A 20,698-nucleotide genomic window follows, 5' to 3' on the forward strand; every position below is an offset into this window, starting at 1 on the left:
GAGGATAAACGTGTGTAACTCACCGTCGCAGGCAGGCGACGTGAGGGCTCACTTCCAAAGAAGCAGCCTGCACTAACCTCCTATTGTATGAAGGTTTGATTTTAGCCAGTTTTCTTTCTGCTTGTTTATTTATCAAGTTGCTTCTTCACTATTCCATGCACACTGTGAAGTTTTCATTTGCCTGCTTTGGTTGACTAGAAAAGGAGCATCAACGTCCAAAGAACTGATGGGAAGCTTGGTGGTTTCTGGTCCTTTCCTCTCTGCCTCTTACTGCCCAAATGCTGCATTGACCTGCTGTAGTTTGGTTCTCACCTTGGCATTACTGCAGTACATCTCCTATAAGGCACTTTTAGGTGACATTTCTTGTATTGGATACACTTTTTGAACCAGAGAAACTTCTTAAAGCAGGACCAGATGTTGAAAGAACACATAGCTCACCCAGTTTGGTGTTTATTTATGTGAATACTGACTACTTACAAGATATGTGATGAAAAAGAGATTTGTCCAACTATGGCACTTCTCAGACACGACCAAGATCAAATTTGATTGTGGATCAAATTTCCTTATGGAATCATATTTGTGCAGTTTTATTACCTATTGTTTCCCAAGTATTCAAGCAGTCACAACTGCCATGAAAACATGTATCCAAAAAGCTCTGTGGCTTTCAGTCTAATTACTTAGACTTTTAATGAAGTGTACCAGAAGTTCATAGCTAGTCATTTATTCTTCATCATTTGTCTCTTCTTTCTAAACAAAAAGTTTTGTGTACTCTAGTGAGAGAGAAGAAACCATGATTACATAGCCCTAGGTGATAGTTTCTTCACAATAAGCAGTTGAGGGTTGCAAGGGAGAGTTTACAAACAAATTCCACCAAGCAGCACATACCTTATGGTCAGGACTTGGGAATAACAACTGCACTTTTCAAAACAAGGACTTGCTCACAGACTATCTGTCGGCAATAAGAAGTTGAAATAGTATTTGGAATTAATAAACTGGCAGCAGAAAATAAGTAATAGCGACATGCTCTTATTTGGCGCTCAGCATGGGCTCCCCGAGTATGGTCTGAGCAGTGCCCAGGCTCATAGCAGAGCGGCTGGCAGCACACGAGGTGCTGGGAGCCATTGGCGCCGGCTCCAGCGCTTCACATTACCCCCTGTTGTTAGTAGCCAGCACCATTACTCACCCTGCTTGTGGTGACATCCAGCAAAGGATCCCTGCAAACCCTCGGGACACGATTGCCATTTTCTGCAGGGGGCCAGTGAGGCGCCACGGGGAGCAGGATGGCTGCCCACAGCCCGCTGCTGTCTCACAGCTGCACTTCCTCACTTGTGGTGTGCAACTGGGTGCTGCTCATCGGGGCCAGGGTGACATCTCCCCCTGGGATCAGCTCTTCTTATTTCAGGGCAGGTACAGATATCCTCCACATAGACAGGGGGGCACAGACAACCACGTACCCATAGGTCAGTGTGACATGGCTCGATGTTTTGCTTGGCCAAATGATGCAATCTTTCTGCCCAAGCATCTTTCTGTCCCAGCATCATGCCATCCATTCTTTTCAGGCAAAGCATATTCTACATCTGAAATTTAATAGCCTGACCCAGAAAGTCCTTGTTACATTAGATTTGCACGTACTTGCCATCAAAAACGTTGCCAAACGAGCCAGATTACCATGTTTCTATGGGTTACAGTGCAAAGCCATTTTCCTACTGAATAGCAATCCCATGCTAGATGTTTTTTATTCTGAAAGGGTATGATGGGAAACCTGTCTTTTTTCTGTCAGGGACAAATAGAAAAATCTGCCAAACTAGCATCAAAGTCCAAGCCGGGAAAGCAGAACTCTAAAATACCCAAGAAATTGTTTCCATGCTCTTTCTCACAATGGCTAGCTATACTTCTACACAGCTGGGAGAAAAGCTAGCCCTACGTGGTCTCAGGTCTGAAAAGAGATGAGGCTTATGCTCATGTGTACATGGGTCTGCTCAAACATATCCTTGGACAAGGGGAAACATGATGAAGAAGAGCGAGAGGAGAAAGACCAGTGTCAAGTCTTCCTCCTTGCCCCAGCTTAAAGTTACATTTTTTCTTTTGCTAAAGCTTGGTTCTCAGAAAGATGTCAGCTAAAAGTTTGTTTAAATGCTTAGAAATTACTTGATAATGGCAGAGTTAGAGAACAAATTATTTCCCATAGCTTTTTTTCCCTAATGTGTTTTCACCTAGAAATAGATAAAAGAGGTTTTGAAAATGCAAATTAGCAGTGTCCTCTGCTTGCAGCAAAACCATGGTGATTTTCCTGATGGAGTCATTATTTATCCACTTCACGGCAAGGTTGGTCCAGAACAGACTGGACTGGAGTGCAGAATCCAAGCAGCAAGCTATATTATGCATAGTCTGATTAAATCTAGCACAGGAGTTGTTTGTGTAGGCGAAGGACATAACACAGATGTTTTACCTGTTATAAAAATCTCTGATCACGTCTGCCTGAGTTAAGAGCATTAAAGCAGCCATACCCTCCCATGCTCAGTTACTTGATACCATCAAGTGGACAAGCAGCAGCTTTGCAGTATGCTTGTCCCATCTAAACACAATCAACCAGAGGAAAAAAGTGTTAAGGCACATTGTTTGCTGCTTTTGCCAGCTTTCCACAAGCGGAAGGCAGAGCGAATCCAGGACATGCATATGCTCAGTGCCAGTGAGCCTGCTTCTTATTTTGCAGCCATGATGATGCCAGAGTCAAGAAGGCATCTACTTAGGATCATAACTAAGATTAAAACCAGATTGCTGTAGCACTTTTGAGAATGCTACCCATGCAATGAAAGAACACGGTTTCTTTTTTTTTTCCCTCTCTATCTTAAAAAAAGCCACTGTATTTTTAACCTTTTTATTAGTGAAGATTTATAGGTTTTAAATTAGAGGGAGTAACTTGGTCTAACGAGTTAAACTTCTATTCTAGGAGTAAACCAGATTGCACTTCACATGGGCAAGCAGTAATTTAACTGCTTGCTGCCAAGAACCTTATCTCAGACATTTCTAGTCACATTTAAGGTATACCATGCAAGTTTAAGTTACAAAAAACTTTAAATTCTTTAAAAGCCTATTTTGTATCTGATAGCCAGAATACAGCAGCTTGAAATAATACCTGTACACCTGGTATTTTGAGCTGGCCATTAACACATACAGGTGGAGTGTAAGAAATGGCAAATCTGCAGCATTCCAACTCAAACAGCAGCAAAAGGAGGAGAGTTTTAAGTAAGGTCTGCTTGAAGAGCTCATGCACAAAGACCTAAGGCAGCCCCACTTCCCACCAAGAGGCTGGCTTTGAAGATTCAAATCTCTAAAGGCCACATTTCAGCAGATCTTGCGTATGGCCAGGCCAAAGGTATTGACACGAGATGCTACTGTTTGCATTTCATGGGCCTGTGTTTGAAGATGTGGATGGTGTTTGCAGATAACAGTTTTCCACCAGACAGGACTAGTGTCTGGAGTTCTTTCCCTATTTTTATGTCTACAGCATGATGTATTCTGGCTGACCAATCCACAGTCCATCACTGGATTTCTTTACCAGATACAACATAAACTTGTGACTAAAACAGATGTGTGAAAAACAAGCATTCATCTGCTGAAACAACAAGCCATGTTCAATTTGTGATATATATTGCACATATGATCAGGAAAGGCAGAAGGCAGGGAGTAAATACAAATAGGGACTGGAGTCTAGGATCTCGAGTTAGAGCTGAGGCAGCACACACAAAGATAAACGCTCAAATGGTTAATAATGGTTATGCAAACCCTTCTTCTGCAGAGGTTCCTGCTTTCAAACTGAGCTTATTTATTATTCATTCTATGTGGAGCCAAATTGTATCTGCATTCTGCTTCTTCCTCCATTCATCTCTCTCCTGCTCTCTCCTGCCTTCAAATTGGAGTGCATCTTGCACCCTAAATGAGATATAACTCAACTTTTGTATACTTATATAGGGAAAATGCAAGGTGGAGGCAGAATCCAGCACTTCTCTCACTTCTTAGCTCCCTGGCAGATATGGTAGTATGGTATTTCTCATCGACCTGCTCATAATATCTGCCAAGATAGCTCAGAATCACCAGAAAAACAACTTACTTCACTGTTTTGGGAAGAAAGTTGGAAAAGCCTTTCACTTTCAAATATCCAAATTGATTGCCTTCTGTCACTTTAAATTTAATATAAGCACATTGCAGTGTACATGATGCAGTACATTAATATACTTAGCAGATGGATAACACTTGCTCGTGATTTAATACTTAGATATACTCATTTCACATCTACTGTACAAACACTTCATATATTTGGATTTTTAAGTCAGACTTATCTTCTGACTAGAGGCAATTGAGTCACATGAGCATAGGATTTAGTTTATTAGTTTCATAACCTTACTGGTATTTTGGCAAACCTGATATTAAAAATAAAAAAAAATAAGAAAAAACCCCAAAACCTTACATCTGGATTTTAATATATTTCACAGCATTTCCTTTTTCAACATGATGAAACCAGCTCTCCTAGACCTACAAACTGATTCAAGACAAAATTCAAACCCTGTATGTCATTCTTTACTAAAACTCACGTGAATGTGTTAGAAAACACTTCATAACAGATAAATCAACTGTTTTACATTTTTCATAGATTTAAATAGTTGTTTTAAAATGCAGCTGATTCTTTGGAAGCTCTGGCAAGAATTTTCTGAGAGAATGGAGAGCCATCATCAGAAACTGGGACAAGGAGACCAGACCTGAGAACCTCAGACCGACAAAAAAAAAAAGAGACTTCCTTGCCTTGGCTCCAGGCCAATTAATATCCCTTGGTTCCCTGATCTGTTTATTTGTGTATGAATGAACACCACTGGAATTCCTGGGTCGTGGTGAAAGGCTGGGAGGACAAAGTTTGGACTAAGAGTTTCTGAGCCTGCAAAGTCCCATATTAACACATAACTTCACTCATGTCTGTAGTTTGATCCAAATCAATAGGATTAGTCATGGAAGTAAACATTCACATGTGCTGGAGTATTTGGAGGGTGTAAAATGCCAACACTAGAGACAAGATGAATCCAACACAAAAAGCTAATTATACAGCAGAGACATTCTCTTCACCTTGTTAATTCCAAATTACCTGTATGCAGAAGCAGTTACATTTAAGAAGAGCTTGTTGAGTTTTTTTTCTCCAAGAAATTATTACATTAAAGAGTAAACTGCTGAGAGATCTCAGTGGAAACCACCTCTGAAAAAGGCAGCAGTAACTCTGAGTACATTTTTATGCCCCAACACAGCTACAAGAAATGTAAAGTTCCTGCAGGATACTGGCAAATATAGAACCATTATAATGCAGATAAATTAACATTTCTATAAGTACTGTCAATGATTTACATACCTGAAACAGGTGAAAGCTTCTAAAATCTACAGACTTGGGTCAAAGATGGACAAGATTATTGTGAAACATGCAAGTAGGAATAAGAAAAAGCAGAAGACAGAAGGAAGAAGGTCTAAAGAGATTTTAAGAGGGTGTAGGAGGTTGTTCCAGCAGGAAATCTTCCTTGGTTCAGTGGATGGTGTCCTCCAAGTGACTTAAAGACAGATAAAGTCTGGTGATTTCCCCCTCCCCTCCCCACACAATTTGGAATTAGTATATTCTGAATAATTTACCTGGAATAAAATTTCTTCTTATATAACTGCATATCTGACAATCAGTGCATCATTTTACACTGTCATCCTCAATTCTGCTCAGGGCCATATCCTTCTCTCTCTTTAACCAAATTACTATGATGCTATCAAATGAAAATCCTGACCAGGATGTCCATGACACTTCTGGAGGTTTCTGTTTTATGTTGCTAGGCCTGAAGAAGGCAGTGGCGGGCTCAGAAGAGTTGTGTTTTCTAATTGGTTGTTGAATCTCTCATTATTTCAGTGAGATCTGGGAACAAATGTCTACATGCTCACTACTACCTCCCCAGAAGGTCACATTGCAGGAAAAAAAACATCATATCATTCAGCAAATTGTGAAAAAGTCAGTGCTCTAAGCACAAAATCTTTGTCATAACTCTCAAAGCTGTTGTATGATGAAAGGGAAGTCTGAAAAATAATTTTAATTTCAGATTTAGTCTCCTGTGTTATAGAATTCAATGAAATGTTGATACAGGTTTTTAAATAAAGGATTACTTATCTCAGGAAAATTTATCCTACTCTTCTGAGGGCAAACAGAATTCAGTCAGAAGATAGATTCTGGATAAAACACAAAAAATTCAAACAGATTAAACTTGGATCAACATAAATCACAATTTTTTTACTTTTTTCAGAGCTAATCCCTAATTTGACAAATTCCATCAATGGTGGTCCCCTCCACAGTTATTCAAGTACGTTTTCAAAACACTCTGCCATTATCAGTTGAAGATTTTAATGCACTTTTGAAAGACATAAAGTTTGCTGGGAAATTGTTGCTTACTCATGCAAAATTGCCGAACAAAAACCTTTCTTTCCTGATCATGCTGAGATCAGTTGTATATAGTATCTCCTTTCCTGGTAATAAAAAAATGCCCAACGGCATCATGGGGGGGAAAAACCAAACACAAAACCAACAAGCAAACAAACAAACAAACACAAAATCCTTATCTTAAAGGCTTATTAACATCTGCAAAATAACTGCTTATCTTCTCTGGATCAGAACGAAGTAAATCTAAAGATGCCTGCAAATGCATGACAAAACCTACACAACAGGGTTACTACTATGAGGTGTAAAAGAAGTGTCTATCATGGATTTCACTTATTTTTCAGAGGTTTTGAGGTGACATCCTGGTTTTTTCACACCTTTTATCACCACCAAACTGCCAGCTGCCAGATCACCCACTTTCCCTCATTTTGCAATGAGCTTCAATCTGCCGCTCTGCAGAGTGGGAGCACAAGGAGATGGTCAGCAGGCTTTCCAGAGCTCCTGGCTTGCTGACTCTCTAGGCTCCTCTTTCTCTCTACAGAGAGAAGGGAGGAGGAGAAAATCTCAACTCCTTGAAGACTACAAAATTGTAAAATACTTTAAATTGTGTTTTGTAGGGAATGGGATGGTCAGCCATTGAGGCTGATTCCAAAAATCAGTGTTAGAAGTCTCTTTCTAATGTCTTTCCATCTGTGAACAGCACTGTGATCTCTTCAATGTGAAATTATCTGAGAAGGAGGCTGGGGTAAGATAGCTGCCATATCTAGACAAAATTTAAGTTATTATGAAAATTACAGATCTAGGATATCTGAGCACAGCCTCCGAGAGCTGCAGAGTTAAACAATTAAGCTGGTGGTCAGAAAAGTGTCTGAAACCTTATCACAAACATTTAGGACATTTTTCCTTGCTGTGAGTAGAGAGATAAAGGAGGCCAGTCAGGAGATACTATCAGCTAAAGAATCCATAGATCTCCTGTAGATTTCACAAGAATAAGCACAATAAAATAGCCCGGCTGCTTGGGATTACAGGTCCCAGCCTTGTGTCTGCATCATCTCAGCTCCATCGGGCCGCCAGCTGCCAGAGCCTTCACTGAATCGTTCAGGGGCATAGATTCCTCAAATTGCTGTCATAGACTTCTTGTAGCTGTCATTTTCTTTACACTGCTTGTATTATTTTTATGCCAAAGGTAAAGTAAAACTACTTTGTCTTCCCTGTTTTCTGTGCCTGTACGAGAATTTAAGTCTTTGATGATAATTCTGGCTATGGAGGTCTAACCTAGTCATAAGGGAGAGAGGAACTATTAGGTAATGTCTCAATTTACCATCCTAGTTATAACTCAGTCCTGGAGCTCTTCTGCAGGACTTCCATTTTCCACAGCCCTGCTATGCTTCTTTCTCACCCAGAGCCCTCCACATGTATGCTTTCCAGAAAGCTGCACTGCTGCATTATAGATGTCTGTTTAGATGTCAACATCAACTTTCCTGCTCCTCTAACTTTCCAAGATTGCACTGTCAAAAGCAGTCAACTGAAAGTTACATGTAAGTTAAATGCTGTCTCTGTCTCAGTCTCTCAGGGACTTCTGAGACCCTGCCTTCATAGGTGAGCAGAAATACATTGGCAACTGCTCATACAAGATCAACAGCAAATGTGGGTACTGGTGAGGGCTGAGAGAGGACAAAGCTGGAGGAGAGGGGTAACCCTACATTAGCATTGCAGAAAGCAACAATGAGGGAAATATGAAGAAACAAAATTTACTACAGCCTTTTATTGTTAAGGACAATGCTCCTAAAGGCTGTTTCTTGATGGAGCAGAAGTAGGACCAAGAGAAGAGAATGCACAGGCTTTGACGGTGAGCGTAGATGGATGAAAAAGCAGAGGGGCATAAAAGCTCTATGATGGCGACACAAAAGACTTGATATTCATGTCTTGTGAGCAGATATAGTAACTTTAAAGCTTGTATTTTACCAGCTAACTGGAGGACATGATGAAGACATCTTGATTTGGCTCAGCAGATCTTAAGATGAAGATGGTGCCTCTCACATGTGGACAGAGATTTCCCTGCACAAAGTGCCATGAATTTCTTGTAGCAAGAAAGTGTTATACGGACTTAAGAAAGAGTGTCTTCCAGCTGAGAGCTTTGTTCTGGGTTGGTGAAAACCTCTGAAAACGTGTCTTTCTGATGTTTCTGGTTAATAACAGCATAAGTCCAAAATTAAAACCGTCCTTGTGTTAGAGGGACAGAAACAACCCCAGTGGGCTTTGGGAGTAGCATTCCTCCAGTGAGGCAGGAAAGGGAATGTTTTGATCACTGCAACTGAAGTATTTTCTGCTTGATGTGGAGGGCCAGGTGGGTGAGCAGAGTAGCAGAGCACAGAAAGGCTCTCTGGAGAAAGATCTATTATTTTTGGGGTTCAGTCTCCTGAATCAAAGAGAGGGAAAAAAGGCTTGGGGAGAAGTCCTCTCCCAGGGTATTTACTTGTGTGTCTGCTTTCTGACACATACCTACTCAACATCAGCACTCCAGTGGTTTTTGCCTGACATCATATTTAGATAAACTATCCTCCTGAAACAACAGGATGATTTGTGTATAATTCTTCATTTTTATTGAATGTGGACTTCTACTCATATAAAAAATCTTGGGCTCTTAATTTTCCGTTTCATCTTGCCCTTGAGGATACTTTGGTTCTGCTGTATTTTTCTGTACTTGTCTGTCCTCTGTGATTTTAAGTGCTTGAGACTTATTAAATAAAAAAGATCTTTGATATCAGCTGGAGCACAGCTGAGGATTAAGCCTGCCTCTCAATGCTCTCTCTGCCTGCTGCTGTCATGTGTAAATCCTATGTAGGAATCACTCCCTTCCAAAGAAATCAGCTGTAGCCTGCATGAAACATAGCAGATGCTTTGCAAAAAGATCAGAAAGGAAGTGAAGATACCTTTTCCAATGAACTTTGTGATGAATATAAAACCCAGCATCAGAGCAGCTTCCCGCAGGAAACCAGCAAACAGGCATCCCACAGCCCACTCATCTATAAAATGCCTCCTGGAATCTTTAATGGCTGTGAGAGAGCACCTGTCAGCCCTGTGCCACGTGGGGAGAGCTGGAAGCAGCATGGTGGCAGCAATGCCCCCAGGAGCAGTGCTGGCAGGCTGTGCTGCCCCTGGCAGACCCATTGCAGCCACCCAGGAGCATCTGGGAAATGCCCCAGCCGGGCTTCGGGCTCAGCTGACCCCAGCTCAACCAGTGAAGTCTCACAGCATCACACTCCTACGTGTTACAACTGCAAGCAATGATACCCTAATCTCCAGAACATAAGAAATTCTTTAACATTTCTAAGACCAAAGCAAACCGGTAGTATTGGTCATCAAAAGGTAATGAAATTTGGCTGTAAAGTAGGAATCTACTTTTTCTGGCGATGCTCGAATATTTTGCTGCCAAGGTTTCCTCAGCTGTACTTTACGTTTTAGTTATTTGAGTCTCCATTAATGTGTCTGTTCTGGAACTAATTTTTAGGTGGTTTACCCACAGGAATACCAGCTCATATGCTTAAAATAAAATGGGGGATATATTTGAATATATATACAGTCGTAGAAAGAGGGAATATTTTTTTTGGTTTCTTTTGCAAGTGATAGCATGCCTCTATGTGATTACAATGTGTAAAAAAACACTCCAAAGCCTTCTTCTCAATCCGTATTTATAGGAAAAGTCCCATGCACTTGTAAAAGAGTGAAGAGTTCTGAAACCATACCATAAACCAGCAGTAAAACTTCATGAGCTACAACTGTGATGTAAAGTTTCTTGGACCAATATGAGACTCCAAGGGTCTTTGCAGCCTCTTGGTTAGGGTTAGGCTGCAGCTGTGCTGCAGTCTAGTTGCTCCTCAACACGCAACCATAATCAAATTCCTGCTCTGCTTCTCAGAGGAGCTGCATGCTGCCCTAGTGCCTTCATCTCAAGGCTGGTTTGTTTGGGTTTTGTTTTTTGTTTTTGTTTTTTTTTTCACTAGAAGCTCATTTGAAAAGATATATTGACAAAGAAAGGCAGATCCTTTTGAATCACAGCATGTTGGTGCAATCAGCTCTTCAAAGGAGTCTGCCTGAATGTTTCTTCTTCCAGATTTGATGCTAACATGTACTGATTTATTACAGCCAGGAGCTGGGACCCATCAAAATCACCCTCTGTGTTTATGTCACACCTTCACTGTTTTCTCTTGTGGCTCCTGTGATCCTCCCCCAATTAATGGCTTGTCTCATCTTCCCCTTAGCTCAGAGACACCATCCTTCTTCCCAGCAGTTTGTCCCCCTTCCAACTGCAGCTGCAATGCTGCGCCATCCAAGCTCTGTAGGTCTCTGCGGAGCCCTACTGCCAAACCCCCATTGCAGACAGACCTGTTCCATCTTCCTGAACACTTTGAGGATTGTAGCTCAGTACAAATGTTTGCAGTGCTCTCTCTTGACTTACTGTGGTGGTGGCTGTATGAAACAGCGATGTGCTGATGGAAAGGGATAAGAGCTCACAGCTATCTGTTGGCAGGAGTTCCTTGTGGGCCACATAATGGCATCGCCACAGAACAATGAGATCTGCCAAAGGCAAAGAAGTTACCTGAATTTGGGGTATGACTCTCACATCAACTCTTTATTTCCTCTGTTTTATTGATCTTATTTTGTTTTCCCAATGGCTTATTCTGTGCATCTGAAGTCTGCATCTTTTTAGCATTTAAGCAACTTGTTTTGGCTACCTCTTGTGCTGATGAGAATTTTGTAGGATCTTATTTAAGGCCACAAAGATCACTGTTCTTTCCCCATGAGCTGCATATTAAAGTCCCATTAATAATAAATAGGATTTCAGGGAATGTATTGAGGGAAATAATCTTCTTTAACACCTCTTTTAATACACCTATTTTATTTCTTTGGCATTTTTTACCTCTTGAAGCTATTTGCTTATTTCCCTGTCTACACAAGGGTAGACCACATCTCACTCTTCTAACACGACTTCCTCCCTCCCCTCTTGAGGACCCTCAAGGATGCCAGGCATATGGCTCTTTGTGCTGTTTTCTTTTTCACTTCCATTTAAGAGATGCCATTTGCTTCCTCTCCAAACCCATTTTCATTCAGAGACCAAAAATGCTTCCCCTCTGTTTTGATCTGAAAAGGAACATGTACTTGCCTGAAGCCATATGATGTTCTAAGACTCCTATAAAGATTCATTTATTTATTAGCCTTCTTTGAGCTTGAAAAATACTACCCTTTTTTTTTTTCCACAGTGTCTTTAATCCTTAAGTATTTCACAAGTTACAGCTCTAGCATTGACGGAAAAGTGCTGTGGGCTGTAGGGTTGGGCAGCCCTGCTGGAGGAGATGGCTTCATGTGGGTCCTTTTGGGAAAGGAAGTGTTCTCCTGTGAAGTTCAGTCTCAGTCCATGGGCAGGGATGCTGCTTGCGGCAGGCAGAATGAGGGGTTAATACCCAGTTTCATGTTCTGTTTCCTTCTTGAAATGGTAGCATGAGCCATCAAGTGCCATTTCTACATAGCTCCAAAATAATAAACAGCATTTCTGTACTCAGATGAACCATTTAGCTCCAGCCTTTGATTAAATTGTTTTTCCATTATCCTACAATGAACTGTTAAATGAGTTGGAAATCTGCTCTGGACTAAAGATGCCTTTTCCACAGTACTAATTGCTAACAAAGTGGAACAGAATACCAAGGAGGAGGAGGATAGGTCACCTGCATGAAATTTAGTTTTAAAGGAAAACAATCTGGGCATTTATGAACCACAGCTTAGAAATCTTAGAAAGAAGGCACTTCACACTTGAGATTTTGAGGATGTTGCAATTTATCATATATGACTTCTTTAGTTGCAGGTAGCTAGCTTCTAGAAATGTCTGAATGGCTGCACAGTTTACAGTTACCTGGGTAGTATGCTGGTCACAATTTCTAGTTTTGTGTGAGGATTACAAGGCATTTCTAGCATAGTCATTGCCATTTTTTGCAATGATTGTTAGTTAATCCCTGCTATCTCATGTGCCTGTGATATGAATCAGTAATTGCACATGGCCAATTAACCTTTATTTCCCAGGTGAGAGAAGTTGCAGGTAGGGTAATGAAGGAGTGCTTAATAAAGTATCATTCCATCTGGAAAAGTTACAGCACTGCAGGGTGAGAGAGAACATGGACCTTATCTTTGAAGACAGCACTTCAAAGGTGTACAAAATAAAGGAGCTGTGTGAGCCATACACAGGGACAACAGTAAAAGTCCCAGTGCTGAGAGGAAAATTACTACATTAATGTTTGCTTTTTACTATTTTTTTTTATATTTTTCCCCTCTTCTGTTAACAGTGGCCTTGTGAGCACCAGCAAAGAGCGAGCTTTGGCTGACATTGGCTGCGCAGCTGCAGGGCTGTGCTGCAGGGCTGCCCTGCCTGGGTGCTCTGCTGCAGGCAGCTCCTCTGCAGCAAGCAGGGCCCAGCGGCACCCAAGCTCCTCAGCCATGCAGCGTGGCAGCCCACCAAAAACTGACTCTGGAAGAGGCTTTCTGAGCCATCACCTCATGCCAGCATGCTGACTTGTCCCTGGCCTCTGCTATGCCTCCTCAAGTCAAAATACACAGTCACTCATGCCATGGGCTTCCTCTTTAGGCTTTTGTTCATGTCTTTATTTTTCTTCTGGGTGTGCTTTCTTCAGCTCTTGAGCAGGACTGTGTTGCCAGAAATCTGAGAATGTCTCAGAGTGAAACACTTTCCTCTGGTCCTTTTCTGCAAGACAACACCATGGGTGGCAGCTCCTTCAGAGGGGAGAAAGAATGAGAAAAGTTCTTGTTCTCCAGATCTCAGAAGAGTTTGAAAATGTGAGTACTGGAGTCTCAGACCATTAGTGAATTTGAAAATAAATTAGTTTTATGTGCTTTGAAGATTTAGAGACAGTCTCATCCCTTTTCAATGAAGACCTGCCACATTTGTGCTTTTTGAATTCTTCCCATTGGCTAAACAGGTGATTTACCTTCTGTTTGTTCTCACTGCTGCTGACACCGCAAACACATTTACTAAGGCAGGCAGGCACCTCTTGCTCATCAGGAGGCAGAGGGGTTGGGTTTGTCTGAACATTATGCAGAGCCTTGTCATGCCTGACCTACTGGCCATTGTGAGGAGCTCAGACTGGGAAGACATTCTGGAGTGCAGCACCAGGAGGAAACAAGATGACTCCTCCTCATTTACCAGGCTGGAATATTGGGGGATTATCTGCAACATCCAGGGGAGCCTTTGTCCAATGCACTACTAAATAAAATGGCATAATTGTCAAAAAGAGCACGGAGCATTTCCATGCTGCCTGCTGTGCTTCACAGGCACGTGCAGAGCTTCACCATCATGTCAGTATCTACAGTGGCACTGAGCTCAGAGAGGGAAGGCAGGAACCAATTAAGGTTTTACTGTGTTAGCAGATCACCAGCAGAGAGGCACAGACAGAAAGGGGCACCTTTGGGCTGTACCCCTGCCCACAGTGACAGTAGAGGTGCTCAGCAGCTGCTGCCCCACCAGGCTGGGCAGACATTAATGGTCCAGCTCAGACCAGGAGTGTGCTTTTCATGTGAATTGCCTGATTACCTTCTATTACCGTGTTCCACTGGCAGTCTGGGTGCACAAGGCTGAGTGCCTCCTTGCTGGAACAAAATGGGATGAAACTGGGGAGAAAGCCCCTGAAGCCTGTACAGTGTGTCAGGAGCACCCATGATCCTGACCTGCATCTTTGCAGGGATCATGGCAAGGAACAGGTCTTAAACAGGTAGGAGTTTCCAGGAACTAAGAAAGTTCTTGGTGGCTCCATGTGCTGTAGAATGCTTAATGTAGTGAAACCATTATGTTACTTTTAGGTCCAGTTTTCACAAGTGAGGTGTGAACACTGGTTTTGTTTTTTAAAGGTGTGACTCTTCCTCTGCAAGCTGTTTGAAATATGTGCCTCCATGTTCAGTGTGCCAAAGTAAATGTTCTGCTACATTCTGATTCTGGTTTGGATTTTCCTTCTGAGTTTTAAGCCAGTAATGTGCAAAGTTACAAATTTGGTATCAGTGTTCAACCCCATCAAATATATGATATTTCACATTGCTTTGGTCATCTTTCCTCTTCCCCTTAAGTTGCTGGCTCATACATTGCTAAGAAAATTATAGGGAAAGGAAAGTTTTAGAAAGAATAATTACAAATAATTTGAGAAAGAATAATTAACATTTTCCTTTTTTTTTTTTTTGGAGAAGTCTATTTTTCATTTAGGTTTCAAAAATAAGCTTAATTTCTTTTTTCTTTTTAACAAGACTGCTGATCATGCTGGTAAAAGTTGAGAAGCAACTTTATTTAAGGCTTTATTTAAACCCTCAGCTACTCAGGTAGCCACCAAATATAGCTGAGCTCTTACAGGAACTGCTTGTAGGATTCTAGTATTGTTTAGTTTGAATACAAATCCTAGTTCTAGGGTTTCATACCGCAACTAGATTTAATGTAAGTGAGATTCTGATCTGGAGCCAAGCTCCACATCTGACCAAATCCAAATATGTCAGAATCCCAAAATGTATTTTAAGTATATCACATAACGGACTCTCAGAACATCATAAAAAGTTATATTATAAATATAACCAAATAGGAATGTTTTCATAAATAAATGAGTTCTTGTGCCAATGAGCCCTTCTGCCCTGGTGTTGAGGGTCAGATCCTTATCCATCTGTGCAGAGTAGGCTTGCATCGTGCTTATGAACTTGGACTGTTCCAAAGCCATGCTTGAAGGGCACAACATCAATTGCAGAGATGAGAAAAGGAGCTAAACCTCTCAAATGCTGCGACCAGCACGAACCTGCTGCGCAGGAGGGGCGCACATTGAGCACTGCTGATGCTCGGGCCAGCTGTGAGGCACCCATTGCACTCATTTGTGTGAGAGATGGGGCACCCATTGCACCCATTTGTGTGAGAGATGCGGCACCCATTGCACCCATTTGTGAGAGATGGGGCACCCATTGCACCCATTTGTGAGAGATGGGGCACCCATTGCACCCATTTGTGTGAGAGATGCGGCACCCATTGCACCCATTTGTGTGAGAGATGCGGCACCCATTGCACTCATTTGTGTGAGATGCAGCACCCATTGCACCCATTTGTGTGAGAGATGCGGCACCACGGCCCCAGCTCTGGCTCTCCGTGCTCCCTGCAGGTGCTTACCAGGTTACCAGGCAACACTGCAGCTCCACACCCGCCTTGTCCTCCCTGCCACGGCCTGGATGCATCCCTCGCTGTTGCTGCTGCTACTGGGAGGGAGACAATATGATTTAGGAGGTGGGTGGGAGGAAGGTGGCCACAAAAGAAGGGGATTTGTATATCCCCTACCCCCTAGATTGCTGCAGATCTGCTGGCTGGAACTTGTAGATAGTCTTCAAGGAAAATTCAGGGATCTGAGTTCAATCATTTCACAGCAAATGGGATTACTGCGGAAGGAGAAAGATTCCAGATGCTTGCTCTCCTTGCAAAAGAGCTAATGCTCTTGCCTGGTGTTTCAGACTAGGCAATTGTAGCACCTGCCTTTCCTGAGCTGTGCAATGACGCAGCTCACCCTTACAGTGACCTTCAAAGGCGAAAACAAAAAAGAGGAAATAGCTTGGATGCAGAAATACCTGTAACACATCTTGCAAGGAAAGGCTCCGCAGAGCGCTTGCCTGCCGGCTATAGCTGATGTGATGGGGTGTGGGGCTGGGACTTCACCCTGATTCTCACACCATTCCTCTTTTACAACCAAAGACGCTGACTGCTTCCTGCTTTTCCTTGGCTATTTTTCCTATGGCTGGGTTCATAGCCTGAATAGTTAGGACAGGGATCTGGTGCAGTACTTCATCCTGCCCGCTGCCATGGCACCACAAATGTGCACAAGAGAAGGAGAAGGGGCAGCCAGGGTGAAAGCTGGGGGAAGAGCCTTGCAGGGAGCCTTCCCTGTGCCCACTCAGCCAGGGTAGCCAGTACATATGCCCAGCCTGCTGACCCCAGCTTTATGCTTCTACAGAAACTTCTCAACCTGGCCAGCAGTGCCAGCTCCTCCCCTTGAGCTGTGAAGAAACATTTCTGCAGACCATGAGGGATGCAACACGGGGGAAAGAGAGGGAGTGGGGAGGATGTACTTTCCTCCATAGCATATCCATGTAGTACATATCCATGTAATTTAGCCCTTTGCTTCATATCTAGTTGTCCTTAGATGCCATGCAAAAGAAGCCCACTCTTTATTTGATTTTGGGCTTTCTCAGTTGTGTTATGCACCTATTCCTCAAAGGAGCTTCCTAATGTAGGCACATGAAGGATCTAGGAATCTCACTGGACTTACCTTGCTCACAGGCAGAATAGGCTTCAGAAGGACCCTTTTCACACTGTATCCTGCAAAAACTTGTGTAATTGAATTAATATCCCTATTAAAATCTCCATTTAAACAAACAAGGAAACATGATAAACTATGTCTAGTTTTCAATCAATTTCCAAACTTGAAAATGTTTGCAAAAAGAGATCTGATTTCGGCAAGCCCTGTTTTTGCATATTCTTTGTTATGAGACCTGCTCACCACCTAAAAATGCTCAGCATCTCTCCAGGTAAGGAGCCCAGGTGCCCATCCAGGGCAAATAAGGGTAACAGAGGCTGCATCCCAGGGAGGCCTCACCTGAGGAGCAGTATCAGCAGCCGTGCTGCAATGCAGCTGCATGGTGGGGCAGGGAGCAGCACATTCTTCCCCCTGCCACAGGCATTCCTGCAGAGGCAAGGAGGCCTGGGGGCTGCCAGCTGCTCGGCCCTTTGCTGCTGGAAGAATGCAGCTGAATGTGAAAACCTGTCACCAGGCTGAAGCCACGATACACCTGTCCCTCCTGTCAGTCTCCTGCCGCAAAGTCTCCCAGGGACTTGAAAACTCAAGCCATAAAAATGGGGTTTAACCAGCCTTATTCTAGAATGCAGTATGTAACATCCATGCTCCATATGTCCCATGAAGGGAATGTCCATTTAAACCATGCTATGTAAACAAGACAACAGCTGTGGAATGGCATGAGCCATCCTGCAGTAATTCAGAGAAGAGCTGGGCAAAACTTTAGAGGAACATTCCTTTTTGTTAAATACCTATGCCCAGAGAAATGGGAAGAATATTTGATGGGGACTGGTGCCATCTCTCCTTTTATTATTAAGTGACAGAGCTGTGAGAAACCTGTTAGAAGGAGGAAAACAAGTCCTCCAGCAATGAGAAAAAGGGAAACTATTTCCCTTTTTCATGTTGTTAACAGTCTCGTGTCTAGCCTGGAAAGATAACACCTTGAGAAGCTACTTGCACTCACCTTTTATCAGTGTGGGAGCTCAGCAGTGTGGGAGCCCTGGAGGAATGTACTCTGCCAAATGTATGGAAACAGCTGGCTGCAGCTGAATCAGTTGTTTCCTCCCTGGAGATAAATGTTTGTCTGTAATTTTTCGCCCCTGTTTTCCTAAAATCTAAATTAGACTGCCATAATGAAGAGAAATTTCCTGATATGTCCAGTGAAATATAGCAAATGCAATAACAAGCACTGCTCAGAGCATTACTTTTTCTGCTTGTTAGCTGAAGTGAGAGGAAAAGAGTTGTGGTTTTCTTTTTGTTCCCTCAGTTGGCTTTTCTTCCACATCCAAACAAATATATTAATCTGTGGTTAAACAAAATGTTTTATTCCACTATAAATCAAACATCTTGGTGGGTTCTTCTACCCCCACCCCATGCTTTCCTTTATTAAACTCAGATAAATGCATCTCTAAATAGTAGGTCAAGATGCTTGACCACTCTAAAAAAAGCAACCCAGTGGTTTGATTAATTTGACTTTAACCTGAAAATAATTAGTTTTACCAAACTTTTATTATTGGTTAATAAAACTTCTAGCATTGCAATTTTCTTCTGCTCTAGTTGCCATATATATACTGACATTTGTAAAAGACACTAAGATTTAATAACCTCCTAGGCAAATATTGACCAAGACAGGAGGTCGATGTTAAACTGTCAAATCAATAAATCCAAACATTCACACTGGCAGTAGTTAATCTGCTTATACTTATTTTTAAAATAAATAAATAAATTAAAAGCCAATATTATCAAAGAAGTTAAAGTTGCTGAAGCTCAGAAACACATTTATTCATCACATTGTTTACAAAACTAGTAATAGGTGTTTACTTGAAACATGGAAATTAAAACTGAAGACCATCATAAATCTTACCTACTTGACCTAACCAGAAACTCAGAACCATCATCACACACACACTTTTCACTTGGATATTTAAAAGCTGCATTTGAGTAAGCTTGTAATCTTAGTGCCTGAGTGCAGGCTTGCAGGGTCAAAAGTGAGAAGTAGCTATACCCTCTTCAAAATATATTCTCTGAGAAACATCCTGGCTAAACTTACTTGCATTGAGACACTGGTAGCTTTGGAAGGGGAAAAAACCTCTCAGTGAGGAGAGGAGAGATTTTATAAGAGCAGTTTCTTCAAAGCCCTGGGTAGGAAGCCAAAATCTACATTTATGAATGTTTTCAGCAAGGAAATCAGTACAAGGTGTCTATCTGTGGTTGGGGAGCAGTAAGACTTCCTATCAATGATTCCAACTTACCCTAAAATCCATTATTTATGATGGCCTTGTGATAAAAGTTAGAATCCTGCCTAAGTTACAGGGAAGTGGGCATACACCTCATCAAGCTTTCAGAGAGGATTTTGAGGAGAATTTCCCACTTACTGAATTAATAACTCTGTATTTGAAAGAGGTTCAGTGCAGAAGCTGGGAGCAGATGGGAACAGTCTTCTTTCTCTTCTGCAAAGCACATCCTTCAATACAATATTTAAGGTCTCCTGACCTTTATTTTTTTATTTCTGGAACTCAAGCAATTTCCTGACTATTGATTATCTGTGAGCTGGAAGTGCAAATCACCATGCAAATGAGTACACCAAGGACCCTTATTAACAGAAAGGCAACAAAGACTCTTCAGGAAAAGACAGGGGAAGCAGGAAAGGCGAAAAGGTTCCCAAGGGTCAGTTGCAGGGTTAGCAGAGGGAATTCAAGGCTTGGAGCTGAACCACCAACAACCTCTCTCCACCCTCACAATGGGGCATTGTTCAAGCGTTTTGGTGATGTCCTCTATTAAGAATGGTGTATTCTCTTCAAGTAGCATGCCCTAGAAATTGTATGGATTAGGCATTGAGTTCCACACACTCTAGCAAGGGAGAAAGACAGAAAGTGTAGAAAAGCTGTAGAAAAGCTGTAGAAAAGGCTTGCACTTGCATTCCTTCACCATTGAGGGCAAAGGAATAACACAAACCATGCAGGAAAATGTTCTTAATAAGGTGTGTAATCTGGTTGTGAAAAGGGGAGGGAAAACACAACTGTAACATTACCAGTTTCATCCTAGCTTTCAACATTGGCTGTATTCTGTGCCCTTCTGTGTTAATGCAGCTGAAGTGGACAAGGTCTGCAGAGCTCCGTTTATTTCAGTTGTCAGCTGTAATCACCATCACCATCACTTGTGCTGCGGCTGTGCCCCGTGTAACAGGATAGGGGTCCCCATTCTCCCAGCCCCTGATGAAGTATAAAGGACATCAATCCTGTCCCAAGCAGCTTACCATGCAACCACCAGGCAACAAGCCTGAGCAACAGCATCAAAGCCAGCGCTGAGGCAGAGCAGGTGCTAAAGGGAAGTTTACAGCATTTCTGGGCTACAATGATGAGTTTTATATCCAGCCAAAGGAGTCTGGACAACTTGGAATTTTTAAGTTTATTATAAAATGAGCAATTAAATCATATCAGCTCTGATCAGGCATGGTTCCATGTGGTCCCCCTGAGCACGTTGCACTCTTGGAATATGGGGATCAGTGAGTTCACGCTTAGAGTGCATTAAGACTTTGTGTTTCTCAAACAGCTCTAACCAAGCCAGCCACAAAGGGCTGCAGGGGAGGAGGACAAAGATGAAGCTGGTTGTGGAGGATGGAGGAGGATGGCCACAGAGAGAATACCAGCTGCAGTTGGAAATATGGCAGTGGGTTTATGCTGAGCTTTTAGCCTACAGCATCCACATTTTCAACCTAGTGCTGAGGGCTCAGAGACCATTGGTACTACACGAGGGCAGCTGCAGGAGCTGAAGCTTTGCCTGGTGGGCAGCATGCAACAAATGACTCTAAAGGACAAAAAGGAAGATAGGTCCACAATCACATTCATAAGTGAGGCAATTGAAGAAAAGTAGTATTGCAAGAACACAA

Source organism: Melozone crissalis, unplaced genomic scaffold (assembly GCF_028551555.1).
Source record: "Melozone crissalis strain CALT ecotype California unplaced genomic scaffold, PUWL_Pcris_2 ptg000006l_1, whole genome shotgun sequence".
In the NCBI taxonomy this organism is placed as follows: domain Eukaryota; kingdom Metazoa; phylum Chordata; class Aves; order Passeriformes; family Passerellidae; genus Melozone; species Melozone crissalis.